Here is a 14,605-nt window from a genome sequence, read left to right on the forward strand (position 1 = left end):
ATCCATGGAACACACCAAATCTTCCTAAATAATAAAAATAAGAATAAAATATAAGGAATTAATATAAGAATTCATGTAATAATATTAGAATTTAAAAATATTGCAGTCCCTGAAAATACCATACCGATATATGTCATATAATAAATGGATGCAAGTTGTAATTTTATAATTAACATAACGCCTTTGTGTCGCCTCAATTGATAAACATTCATTTAGTTACCTTCTATTGATATAGGTACAAAAATGAAATAAATAAATAAAAAATGGAAACAACAATCAGTTTTAGAACACGGGGTGCGAAAGTGTAATGCCGCAACGCTGTCCAGTGTGCCACCACTTTCAATGAACTAATCGTGCGCTAAAATGCATCTACGGTGCGGCGAAAACTTTGACTGCCGTTTTCTCAGAAACGGCCGAGAAATGTGGTCGGTTATTTCTAACCCTCTCCCAAGGAGGGAATTTTCTGGGAAATCAAGTTATGGAACTCGCCGTGTTCTCCTCGTAAACTGTGAATGGAGTAGTAAACCTGGCCGTAATCGCCACGCGGATTTCCTTTGCAAGACGGCCGTGCGGAGGCGATATCTTTCCCTCTTTTCGTGTACTTCTCGCGAAGGTAGCGTCTCGGAAGTGTGTCAAGGCCGGCAGTGTGTGCAGTCCCGCCTCCCCTCGTACCTCCCCGGGCTTCGTCGGTCGGCCAGGATGCGGGGAGGATCTTCCTGCTGGTTCAGCGGCGCCCCTGGGAGGCGGAACGTGTGTCCCGGGACGTGCGTCGTGAATTTTGCATCGGCCTACGTCTCCACCGCCGGAGGAGCGGCGAGGCCGCTGTGTTAAGGCGCCTTGGCTGGGATTAAACTGCCCGCCGGACGCTCAACCCCGCTGCAAAGTTCTCCACAAGTACACGAAGTTCAACGTGGCCACGTTTCAGCAGATTTGAACAACGTGTAAGGGTAAAGGTGGATCGAGAACATTTCTCTACACAAGCGAAATATCATATTGCGACCCCCCCCCCCCCCCTTCAACCCAGCAAATTCCTTTTATGAGATTCTTGACGTCTTATGTAAACTGAAGGTGGAGAGGGAGTGAGGGGAAGGAAAAGACGAAACTTACGATATCAGCTGTATCGGAACTTTATACGAAATCAGCAGCGACGAGTGAAAATGTGTGTCTAACCGGAGTCGAACCCTCCAGGATCTCCTGCTTAGTAGGCAGTTGCCGTAACCTCTACGCCACGCGGAAACAGTATTTATCGCAAATGCGCCGACTATCTCGACACACTACCTGGCCTACCCACACTCCCACCTTGTGTCACCTATCCACTGTCCACGTCCATGTCCTCCACGCTAATTTTATATTACCGCTGGAGGTCGAGCGTAAATATGCATCCGCACTGAAGGTTGTTGATTCATTGTCCATCGAGGCGAGTCAATTATGTGAATGTGTGGTGTCCATTCTTCCGGAAATGTCCGCACGGAATGCACAACTGTGATACATATTAAGTAAACTGAAGCTGGTGGGGAGAGAAACGAGCGGAAGAGAAGGATCCAATGATATCACCTGCATTGAGATTTTATGAAGACTCTGTGGGGACGAGTGAAAATGGGTGCCGAACTAGACATGTCTGAAAAAACAGACACCATGCATCCATATAACTGATTCGTCTTGACAGGAAATGAATCCACAGACTCCAGTGCGGATGCACGTTATTGTTCGACCTCCAGTGGGAATCGGGAATCTAAAATTAGCTAGCATGAAAGACTTGGAAGGAGACTGTGTATAGGTGGTACTAGGTGGGAATGTAAGTCGACTGGGAGCGTGCCGCATCTGCGATAAATACTGTGTCCGGATGGCGCTGTGGTTAACGCAGCTGAATAGTATGCCGGAGCTCTTGGGTTCGTGTCACAGTCTGGCACTCATTTTCACTCACCGTCGTTGATTCCGCATAAAATCCTGATGTAACTATTACCAATAAGTAACTATTACCAATCGAGGTATATCAACAACACCTGTCGGCAGCTGAGGGTTTCAATTAATTATCATTTATTCTAGATAAGATGCACGGTCATCAATGGTATCTGTTCTTTCAAGAACAGTTACTATCTTCATATATGTGGTTAAAGGCTACCCAGCCATTGACCTTCGTCTGCGTGAATGCGCACAGGTTGCCCTAACTCTTACGGGAATCGTCAACTTAGTGTGCGCGAGTAATGAATGGATGGGCAAATATGTACACTCCTGGAAATGGAAAAAAGAACACATTGACACCGGTGTGTCAGACCCACCATACTTGTTCCGGACACTGCGAGAGGGCTGTACGAGCAATGATCACACGCACGGCACAGCGGACACACCAGGAACCGCGGTGTTGGCCGTCGAATGGCGCTAGCTGCGCAGCATTTGTGCACCGCCGCCGTCAGTGTCAGCCAGTTTGCAGTGGCATACGGAGCTCCATCGCAGTCTTTAACACTGGTAGCACGCCGCGACAGCGTGGACGTGAACTGTATGTGCAGTTGACGGACTTGGAGCGAGGGCGTATAGTGGGCATGCGGGAGGCCGGGTGGACGTACCGCCGAATTGCTCAACACGTGGGGCGTGAGGTCTCCACAGTACATCGATGTTGTCGCCAGTGGTCGGCGGAAGGTGCACGTGCCCGTCGACCTGGGACCGGACCGCAGCGACGCACGGATGCACGCCAAGACCGTAGGATCCTACGCAGTGCCGTAGGGGACCGCACCGCCACTTCCCAGCAAATTAGGGACACTGTTGCTCCTGGGGTATCGGCGAGGACCATTCGCAACCGTCTCCATGAAGCTGGGCTACGGTCCCGCACACCGTTAGGCCGTCTTCCGCTCACGCCCCAACATCGTGCAGCCCGCCTCCAGTGGTGTCGCGACAGGCATGAATGGAGGGACGAATGGAGACGTGTCGTCTTCAGCGATGAGAGTCGCTTCTGCCTTGGTGCCAATGAAGGTCGTATGCGTGTATGGCGCCGTGCAGGTGAGCGCCACAATCAGGACTGCATACGACCGAGGCACACAGGGCCAACACCCGGCATCATGGTGTGGGGAGCGATCTCCTACACTGGCCGTACACCACTGGTGATCGTCGAGGGGACACTGAATAGTGCACGGTACATCCAAACCGTCATCGAACCCATCGTTCTACCATTCCTAGACCGGCAAGGAAACTTGCTGTTCCAACAGGACAATGCACGTCCGCATGTATCCCGTGCCACCCAACGTGCTCTAGAAGGTGTAAGTCAACTACCCTGGCCAGCAAGATCTCCGGATCTGTCCCCCATTGAGCATGTTTGGGACTGGATGAAGCGTCGTCTCACGCGGTCTGCACGTCCAGCACGAACGCTGTTCCAACTGAGGCGCCAGGTGGAAATGGCATGGCAAGCCGTTCCACAGGACTACATCCAGCATCCCTACGATCGTCTCCATGGGAGAATAGCAGCCTGAATTGCTGCGAAAGGTGGATATACACTGTACTAGTGCCGACATTGTGCATGCTCTGTTGCCTGTGTCTATGTGCCTGTGGTTCTGTCAGTGTGATCATGTGATGTATCTGACCCCAGGAATGTGTCAATAAAGTTTCCCCTTCCTGGGACAATGAATTCACGGTGTTCTTATTTCAATTTCCAGGAGTGTATTACGTACATTACGTATGTAGATTGTGGACAGTGTGGAATGTGTCTCTCATGGGAAGCGTGCAAGGAATAAGTCCCTTCAGTCGCGCTCTTCATCTGTGTCCTCGGTGGCTCAGATCGATAGAGCATCTGCCATGTAAGCAGAAGCTCCCGGGTTTGCGTCCCGGTCGGGGCATACATTTTCAGCTGTCCCCATCGAGGTATATCTACAACACCTGTCGGCAGCTGAGGGTTCAAAATGGTTCAAATGGCTCTGAGCACTATGGGACTCAACTGCTGAGGTCATTAGTCCCCTAGAACTTAGAACTAGTTAAACCTAACTAACCTAAGTACATCACAAACATCCATGCCCGAGGCAGGATTCGAACCTGCGACCGTAGCGGTCTTGCGGTTCCAGACTGCAGCGCCTTTAACCGCACAGCCACTTCGGCCGGCGGCAGCTGAGGGTTTCAATTAATTATTATTTATGCTAGAGAAGCTGCACGGTCAGCAATGGTATCTGTTCTTTCGAGAACAGTTACCATCTTCGTATATTACCAATAGTTCAATCCCTTCCTTTCCTTTCTCCGACCTCCATCTTCACTTTACATAATATGTATTACAGCAGTGGATTCCGAGTGCTCTCTATTCTTTTGTCTGAAACAAGAGATACAGCACATTCATATAATCTACATTTACTGATCACGAGTATAAATTGTTTCTTTTAAAATCATGGGCATTCCTTTGAGGCAAAAATAAATTTTTTAATCATGTTTCAGTCATAAGTATTAAGGGGAGAACTTTCATGAAAAACACGCACTATTTAAAAAGATGTATCAAATCCACAATTTCGAAGCTACTGCAATGACATCTTGTATCATGCTTAACGTGAATTTATTATATTTGCTGTTAAGTTCGTTGGATTACATACATATTTAACTGTTTTTGCAGAATTTAAAAATTTTATTTTCAAAAAATGATATATGTACTTTGTTCTCAAATAGAGTTTTCCAAATTTTCTCTCTTTAATCTCTCTGAACATAGTGCCTTATATGAGGTTTTTTGAATCTCTCGAATATGACAATTTTAATAATTTTCAGTTATAATTCTGTAAGTATAATATAAAATTCATGCAAAATTCCAAGCACTTTGCCCAATATCTTAGCTTATATTCAGAATTTCAAAATTTATTCTTGAGACAAAGTTTACTGAGGTTATAGAATTAAGCGTACAAATTTTCATTTCTAGCGTTCATGGAGTCTGAGAAAAATGATTGTAAACTTTAAAAAACATAATTTTCAGGAAATGCAATTTAAAGTTCAACCTAACGTTATTTCTTATGTAACGTCCTCAGAAGGTCCCAGATTTGCACTGATCGTTCTCTTTCCCTTCAAGTGTTCTCTTCTGGTTTCTTATTTTCTACCTTCTTTCCTTTACCACATCTGCAACTGACTTTTCAGCTGTAGGGAGGCGCTGAAATCTATTTTGCTCAAGATGTCTTGAGCGAAATTTCCTTTCTTGAAAGTCTATTCTCTCTAATACATTCGCCCTCCTATGTCCCCATCATTAAATACAAGAACTGCATAATAAGTTGCAATTTTGACAACTGTAACAGATGAAAATCTGGTTTTAGGACATCGTTTCCAATTGAGCAAATTTAGAGACTCATTTGGATTTTGGGTTTTGCGGTGAACACACTTCTTTGGAAGATCATGATCTTCCAGAAACCTAAAGTTGCTTTGACAGCATTCAGGATAAAATTTGGAAGCGTCTCCTTGTGAATGTAATCCACAGAATTGTTGTTAACCGAGCTAGTACTGAAGCGTAGTTTCAAAAAGGGGGCGTGGTAGGAAGGTTGCATCACACATTTAAATATTTTTCCGGAACTTCGGATGCTATTTGTTTATTGAAACTTTGGGAGCTTATTGTCCAAGAGCTGTTCTAGTAAACAAAACATAAATTCAAAATTGACCTTTTCGGTCTGTTTCATGAACGTCCCCCTTAAAAGAAGGAACAATTAATTTATATGCAGGGTACTTCCTGAGGTCTTTGAAACCTTTCAGTGAAAGCAGTAATAACTATACTTATTGTATTGTTCTACCTTCAACAAAAATATATTTTCTGTTATTTTTCTCATGTTTTTCCTTCCGAATCTGGCCAAGTGTTGTAGGATTTGAAAGATGGCGGTGCCTTGGAGCAGGCCACTGCCGTGGTAATACCCGTCAGGCACCTTTGTTTCGGTGATTATCATACAATTTCATTCGCTTTTGGTGTATCTAAATTTTCCCTGATTGATAGTTATCTGATGGACTATTAGGGTTAGGGTAAACCACTGATTGATCTCACAGTACTTACATGACTTGAGTAGCAGTAGTAGCACTGAACTCGGCTGTAGAGACAGATTTTTGGACGCTGGAGGTGACCATTGCATTAATGGCAGCTTTAGAACTTTCCCCGAGCAGCAAGCAAGTTCGCGGAGCCTTTTCATTGCCAGTGTTCCTTTTGTAGTCACCGAAACTGGCCGAGGGCCCTTGCAGGGCAGTGGTTTATGGCTGCCATTCTGTCGGCCCGCCTTGTTCCGCTAGCGGCCAAGCAAGAGGATGGGAACGCTGTGGCTGAATGCGAAATGACACTTCTTCAGAAACTGGCAACGCCGGTCATCCTGGCGCTGGCTTAACCGCTTTATTAGCGAATGTACGTGGCGTGGGAGTCTGGTCTCCTTATCTAGTGTGTAAGTCCACGTAAAGTGGCGTTGGGCTGGCGCCCGGCTAATGTATTTCTTACAAGAAAGCGTACCTCTGGATGTCGCACTTCTTAGATGCCGCCGCGCTCCGCCAAAATGGTGCCAATTAAATCGTTTTAAAACTTCTTTATTTAACTGTGCCTGTACTTAAATTGCTGAATGACTGAGAAGATGAAACTTCTACGTTATTTGGTTCTGAAACAGCTGTGTAAAACTGAACGTACTGAGCCTACTTTCTCTTTACTTTTTGTAAACATGTCAACACTGGCCCACAATATTCTAGCGCAACGCAATCTTACTGCCCAAAAAAATTACAGCCTGACTTCAAATAATTCATTCAAAAGAATGGCCCTAACTAAAAAGAAATCTTAACAATAAACTGTACATTTCATTACGCACTTACTTCACAAAATCTTCATTACGCGAACTACTGCAATACAGCGAGTGTCAATACTGCCAGCTAAATAATAGATTCTAACTACTAAAGCCACTAACTACTAGTATGCATGTGGTTAGCAAAGGAAAGATTTTGTTGCAAAACTAATAATGTACACTACTGGCCGTTAAAAATGCTACACCAATATGAAATGCAGATGATAAACGGGTATTCATTGGACAAATACATTATACTAGAACTGACATGTGATTACATTTTCACACAATTTGGGTGCATAGATCCTGAGGAATCAGTACCCAGAACAAACACCTCTGGCCGTAATAACAGCCTTGATACGCCTGGGCACTGATCAGACAGAGCTTGGATGGCGTGTACAGGTACAGCTGCCCATGCAGCTTCAACACGATACCACAGTTCATCAAGAGTAGTGACTGTCGTATTGTCACGAGCCAGTTGTTCGGCCACCATTGGCCAGACGTTTTCAATTGGTGATAGATCTGGAGAATGTGCTGGCCAGGGCAGCAGTCGAACATTTTCTGTATCGAGAAAGGCCCGTACAGGACCTGCACCATGCGGTCGTGCATTATCCTGCTGAAATGTAGGGTATCGCAGGGATCGAATGAAGGGTAGAGCCACGGGTCGTAACACATCTGAAATCTAACGTCCACTGTTCAAAGTGCCGTCAATGCGAACAAGAGGTGACCGAGACGTGTAACCAATGGCACCCCATACCATCACGCCGGGTGATACGCCAGTATGGTGATGACGAATACACGATTCCAATGTGCGTTCACCGCGATGTCGCCAAACAGGGATGCGACCATCATGATGCTGTAAACAGAACCTGGATTCATCGCAAAAAATGACGTTTTGCCATTCGTGCACCGAGGTTCGTCGTTGAGTACACCGCCGTGGGCGCTCCTGAATCTAAATCGTCATTGACATCCAGTACAAAGATATATAATCATGAATAATTTTCAATCTCCAAGTCGGATACTTCCAGGTCGTTGGCCTACGCTAACACTTCAGACCTCTACCCTCCATCAATGCTAACTTCTCACATCTAACATCCATCTCTGCTGGCTGTTCACGTCCAACTGCCCAACAGTACTTCCATCATTGCTGGCGACTAACTTCCAACTGCCCGACACTACAGGCGATTAATTTCCAACAACGAATCCGACCAACTACAGAGTCTCTTACAAAGAAAGCGCAGTCAGAGATCCAATGCAAAGCGCTACACAGCGCTGCCAACACAGAAGCACTTAAAGTTTTATGGAGGAGACGGAGCTTGTTTTCACTAGGAAACTTTCCTTATCTTGTGAAATGCGCTGGGGATTTGGCTGCAGGATCTCCAGGCATTGTGTGCTGTTTTTTCGGAGAACAGAATGTGTACTGCACTGCAGTGATTGGTTGAGGAAGATCGGGTCTCCTTGCTAGGAAACATGAGTGGCACGGTAACCACTGCTGGGCCATGGTAGGTTTATTAAAGAAATGGGAATGGCTGTTTTTCGGAAGGTTGTAGTCAACAGGAGAGATGAGGACTTGCTCCTCTACCGTCACGGAGTACAGTCGCTAGAGCTCTTTCATTTCTACGGAGAGAGCTGTTAGCTGTAAATATGTTCGGACACCTGGACGAAACTTTATATTTTCGCGGACGTGAGACGATCACCGGCGGACGTGGTGTCATCTCCCGCAGTACGACACTTAAGCAACACCCGCACACAGACGACTGCATTTCGTCTTCCACCGGCTATATCGCTAACGTTGCGCAGCTTCGGCAAATTCAGAAGACTATCAATCGTTTTCATGACCACCTTTCTTCATAGCAGCCTTGTAGATGCAGTAGTCACTCCCAGTGCCCATTGAATGCTGCATTATATTTTGAAATGAGGGACAAATCAGTGGAACGATACAGCAGTGTCTGCTTGCCTAGATTGGCATCCTTCCACTCGCAGTAGCCAGAGCCAGTCTCTCCCAAAGTCTATTGCCGGCCAACCGGAGTTCGTGTTAATAAAATGTTATATAGCTGAAGTATCTGTTTATATGCTTATTCTCTCTTGACCTTGATATTAGTTAATAAATCTGTTTGTGATACCGCAAGTCCTTGTTATTAATTTCTCAATGACACCCATTCTCATTCCCTACGATATCATTTACTTTGTTGTGGGTTTGAAGCAATTAAATTAATTTTATGTCAAGTTAGCCAACTCAGGGGTGATCGACACTGGGGCCACCAGTCAGATTTCTTTGCGCTGTTGACAAACGCGGCACCTCTTGGGTATAGTGGCTACGACTTTTTAGTCGTTTGGCAGACGGAGATCTACCGCCACCATAGGCTAGCTTGCAGGTTTACGATGATTGTGATGAACACTGATATGTTCAGTTGTGCGACGCCAGGCAGGAATATATATATCATAATTTTATATTATAAATTTTACATGAATTTTTTAATTAGAAATGCTGTGTTTTCCATTTGCTTCATGCTCTACCATCGGATCCAGAAAAGACGTTACAGTGCTGTGCTGATGACGTGGCACGAGTGTCGTGAGCGCAATTGGAATCCAACAGTCGGCCAGCGGGTAACAGCCGACCTGGAAGACATTGTCGAGACCTACTTGATTGCTAAAATGTCTTCCTAGTAAAATGAAATGCTGAATTTGCACTCACTATTATACCTGGTGTCAAACTGTGAACATTAGAAGTTTTGTTGTGTCAGACACGTGCCTACTGGTGATTCATAATAAGGAGTAATTCTTCTGACGCAGTAGCGCCTATTGAAACAGCTCAGATGACACAAATATGTAGTACTTAGATATATAGTTTTGAGAGAATCTATTCGAAGGAAGACTTGTTAAGTTTCTTTAAGACAATTCCTTAGAGCCCAGATGAAGCCTATGATAATTTTAATTGAAGACTAATGACCAAATAAACACTATTACACATAGCTTGTGATCGGAACACAGGCACAAATTACTAGACTGGCAAAGGCATATCCTTTAGTGAAGTCTGATTTCTGGTGAAGTAAGGTGGCGACATCAGAAAGTTTGTGTGTTGCGTTACAACGATTTTCTGAAATGAAATGACGTTGTGAGCTCTACGAAACGGTCCAAACAGTTTCTGCAATCAAACAAATATTTGCGTACTAGTTGAGTTTATCGCATACATTATGAAATCGTGTCATGAGAAAAACATCAAGCTACGCATACACGTATTTAAAACAGGTTGCAGTTTTCGTAAGAACACTCAAATGGATGAAGACACTTATTATCAACGACAAATATCAACTTCTACTAATAGGAGCATTTTCTTAACGAGAATTCGAAGAAAAGCCGAAGACGATCATCATGCTACATCTGTTGATTCTAGATTTATTAAACCGCTCAAGATATACATAAAACATTTAAATACTGTTGATATTACAGAAAGATCGACTGTAATGTAGTAATTTAGGTTTATATACAGCACAAAAGCAAAATTACGTGAACTGTTTCTAGTTGCATTCAGACATGGATCACTATATACCCGTTTCTTACGAATTTTTTCACAGTAAATAAACAGCTGTTTGCACGTCCTTTGCGCTCGCCGCCGTATTGCAGTTGTAAAGTGCTGGGTTCAGTGACACTAATGATACTGTATACGTTATTGCCAGTGTAAAATGTACAATATTTCTGTGGATGTCTGTGTATTAATAGTCGAAGGTCTTGAATGATTAACTGGCACTTCAGTGTTCAAATCACCTATTGAACTTTAAGAGAAGCTTTATGAACTCTTAAAGCTCGTTTAGCAATCTCTAGTAATGATTAGCTATTGACAGGGGACCAAAGAATAACATTACGAAAGTTTATGAATTTACGCCCAGTGATCTGAGTTGGCTAATTAGTGGCAGTTAAATTCTGGCAAAGGACTTGCATGACTGAATTGTGAATTTTATAGATTTGCTGCTGTCTTGCAAGTCATCTATGACAATTGCAGACCTAATGTTTTAGTACGCATTATAACAATTCTTGGTAAGCGTGTTATCTCTGAAGGCCTTCATATTTGGTTCGAACAGCGTCATTTAAGCTATATGAACGAGGTTCTGAGGGTGAAATTAAATGCAGGCAGTATTTAAATGCTTCTGTGCCCTGGAGAGGCTTATCGGAAGAAATTATCATCGTAAAAAGTACGTGAAAGGAGAAATTGCAACCAGAGACTAATGAACTGCGTGGACGTCGATTTATTCAGACTTTTATTGTTTCACAAAATTGGAAACTTTTTATTTACGAACGGAATTCAACGTCACACATCCAAAATATTCCTGATTCTTGTTAGCGAAAAGGGTCTCGTACTGATGAATTGGACTCGAGAGAAGATTGATGTTCCTGGTTAGATTACCACTGTGCACCTGCGGCGTGGCGACATTCGGCCACATCAACTATACAAGAAATAAATAATTAGTTGCAGGAAACCTGTAGTTGACATCAGGAGCGGGTGAAATTCGTAGAACTGAAGACTTCTCGGCTTTCTTTCCCTCTTTTCCCAGAACCTCTCATTTCTTTCATTTTTCTTTCTCTCCTTTCCGGAAACGCTTTGCGTGGACTCATTTTTAGCGGTACCACTCCAAATGATTTTATGCTATTGGCCTTGCTTCTAATTTTTCACAGTTTTCGATCATCTCTAGTGTAATATCTGTTTCTTGTGCGTCTGTTTTGACCTCTACTACCCACTTTAGAGGTGGACATCAATGATATGATGTAACGGAAGTTCTTCTTGCTGCCGGCCGGAGTGGCCGAGCGATTTTAGGCGCTACAGTCTGGAACCGCGCGACCGCTACGGTCGCAGATTCGAATCCTGCCTCGGGCATGGTTGTGTGTGATATCCTTTGGTTAGGTAGGTTAAGTAGTTCTAAGTTGTAGGGGACTGATGACCGTAGAAGTTAAGTCCCATGGCCATTTTTTTCTTATTGCTCAGTCGGTTTCCCCATTGTGTTAGTGATGTTCTCTGTGTACTTGTGGAGCTCCTCGACTTTGTTATTCTTCCAAGTCCATTAGTAGTATTTTGAGTCCAAAATTTTTCTAAAATCTTCCAGCCCTTCTTTTCAAGTTCTCCCGACTGTTCCCTTTTTATTTAAAATGGGACACTCCGAGTCATAGAGTCTTTCTGGTCTTATAAAAGGATTATAGTGGCTGATTTAGGCCTTGTGGGATACGATTAGTTTGTTGTATCTGTTCAGTGTTGGTTTGTAAGCAGAGTATAATTCATTGCTCTTTCTTTACCTCTTAATCCAGTCCATTTAGTGTGACCGATTCTGCAAAGTATTTGAATTTATCTGTACTTTTAATCTTCGCATGTGAGCAGATCTATTTTAACTCCAAGCATTTCTCTACTTGGTGTCTGTGTTCCATATATTCCGTATTTTCAAGTGTATGGGGCTGGCACCAAATGGTTCAAATGGCTCTGAGCACTATGGGACTCAACTGCTGAGGTCATTAGTCCCCTAGAACTTAGAACTATTGAAACCTAACTAATCTAAGGACATCACACACATCCATGCCCGAGGCAGGATGCGAACCTGCGACCGTAGCGGTCGAAGCGCTCGGCCACCAGCGGCCGGCGACTGGCACCAAAAAGGAAATACAGGAGCATTGAACATAAACAGAAAAGGACCCCACGAATGGTCACAGGTTTGTTTGAACCGAGGTAGAGTGTCACAGAGTTGTTGAGAAACTGAACGGGCAGACTACTGAAGATAGACGTAAACTATCACGAGAAAGCCCCTACTTAGAAAGTTTCAAGAGCTTATTTTGAATTACGACTCTAGGAGTATACTACAACCCCCTACGTATCGCTCACATATTGGTGACGAGGACAAGATCAGGTTAATTACAGCATGCACACAGGCATTTAAACAATTATCCTTCTACGCTTCATCTTAAATGGAACATTGAAGGGACACAATAACTGGTACGTCGGGAGCTCACCTAATCATGCACTTCACACTGGTTTGCACAGTAAGGATGTAGATTAAGATGTAAATTTTACGAGTAATAGTTGACATACGACGACTCACTGGCACTGCTGCTAAAAGCAGCTGCTCGTTTTCCATAACTGAATTACATCATTCAGTGGCGCTCGAAATACTGGTTGAAATTGCATGGTAAATCACTTGCATTTGGTGGGGCCGAAGCGGGTGAGAGACTGCAGGCGATATCGCTATCGCTATCGCCAACGATCCGTCGGTCTACGTGGGGCCCTTAACACTGCGGAGAGACAAAGACGTTTCCACAGGAACGTAAACAATATCGCTCCACGTGACTGGTCGTGACAGTGGCAAGGAGCCGCCGCTTCTTTCGCTCTACGAAGTAGTAGCCAGCGCAGCACTATCCACGATTCTGCCGCAGTCAGCAACAGCTGAGGGAGAAAGCTGCAGTAGTAGAAGGCGGTGGTGGAGAGAGGCCTGCCTGTGCGGTGGGCCGGCTGCTAGCAACAGGCGGCTCCCAGAATAGCGCAGAACCGCCGCCCTGCGCTGACGTAGCGACGTTTGCGTCTTGCTACGCTACGCCACGGCCACGACCGCTGACAGCGCGTGCTCAAGCCACGCGCGCAACCGGACACCCGCGCGCTATGTGAAGGATACGGGGGCTCCCTTTTCATCCCAGGCACCGCTGTTCCCATCGTACTAAGTCTTCAGTGCCGCGGATAACACGAAACCTGGTTGATACGTACGCATGGTTGGCGGAACAGGTATGGTATCGGACAGTTCAATACGTTTTTTTGCTTAAATACCTACCAACGTAGGCTGTAAATGAGAAAATACGTATGGAACATTATACTTGGCGATCATACTCATAAAATCGTTTAGTTTTCACCTTCTACTATTGAACATTTTTCTCTTACGCTTGGCGGTTACAGCTAGAATTGCGACCACATACAATGAGGTGACAAAAGTCATGGGACAGATATACGCACATATACATCTGGCAGCGTATCGCGTCCACAGGGCATGAAACGGCAGGGCATTAGCAGAGGTCATTTCTACGCAGGCGATTCCTGTCAAAACGTTTCTGACGCGGTTGTGGCCGCACAACGGAAATTAACAGACTTTGAACGCGGAACGGTAGTTGGAGCTAGACGAGTGGGCTATTCTGTTCCGGAAATCGTTAGGGAATTCAGTATGACGAGATCCACAGTGTCAACAGCGTACCGATAATACCAAATTTCAGGCATTACCTCTCACCACAGACAACAAAGTGGCCGACGACCTTCACTTAATGACCGAGAGCAGATGCGTTTGCGTAGAGTTCTCGTTGCTAACAGACAAGCAATACTGCGTGAAGTAACCGCAGAAATCAGTGTGTGAAGTTCGCCGATCATATCCGTTAGGACAGTGTGGTGAAATTTGGCGGTAATGGGCTTTGCCACCAGGAGACGTGTTTGCTAACAGCACGACATCGCCTGCAGCGCCTCTCCTGTGCCGCCGGCCGACGTGGCCGAGCGGTTAAAGGCGCTGCAGTCTGGAACCGCAAGACCGCTACGGTCGCAGGTTCGAATCCTGCCTCGGGCATGGATGTTTGTAATGTCCTAAGGTTAGTTAGGTTTAACTAGTTCTAAGTTCTAGGGGACTAATGACCTCAGCAGTAGAGTCCCATAGTGCTCAGAGCCATTTGAACCATTTGAACCTCTCCTGTGCTCCGGACCATATCGGTTCGACCTTAGACGACTTAAGTCCCGAATTCAGTTGGTAAGAGATGATGGTAGAGTTCAGCGCGGTGCACAACCCACGAAGCCATGGACTCAAATTCTCGAGAAGGCACTATGCAAGCTGCTGCTGGCTCCATAACGATGTCGATTGCGT

General features: G+C 44.9%; 1 protein-coding gene across 1 annotated transcript in view; it reads right to left on the reverse strand.

Annotated features, from left to right (window-relative positions):
- The window catches only part of LOC124619401 (ATP-binding cassette sub-family G member 4-like), a 448,704-nt gene that overhangs the window by 254,344 nt on the left and 179,755 nt on the right, over positions 1 to 14,605 (reverse strand). The window lies entirely within an intron of this gene.

This window comes from Schistocerca americana, chromosome 6, assembly GCF_021461395.2.
Source record: "Schistocerca americana isolate TAMUIC-IGC-003095 chromosome 6, iqSchAmer2.1, whole genome shotgun sequence".
NCBI classification, from domain to species: domain Eukaryota; kingdom Metazoa; phylum Arthropoda; class Insecta; order Orthoptera; family Acrididae; genus Schistocerca; species Schistocerca americana.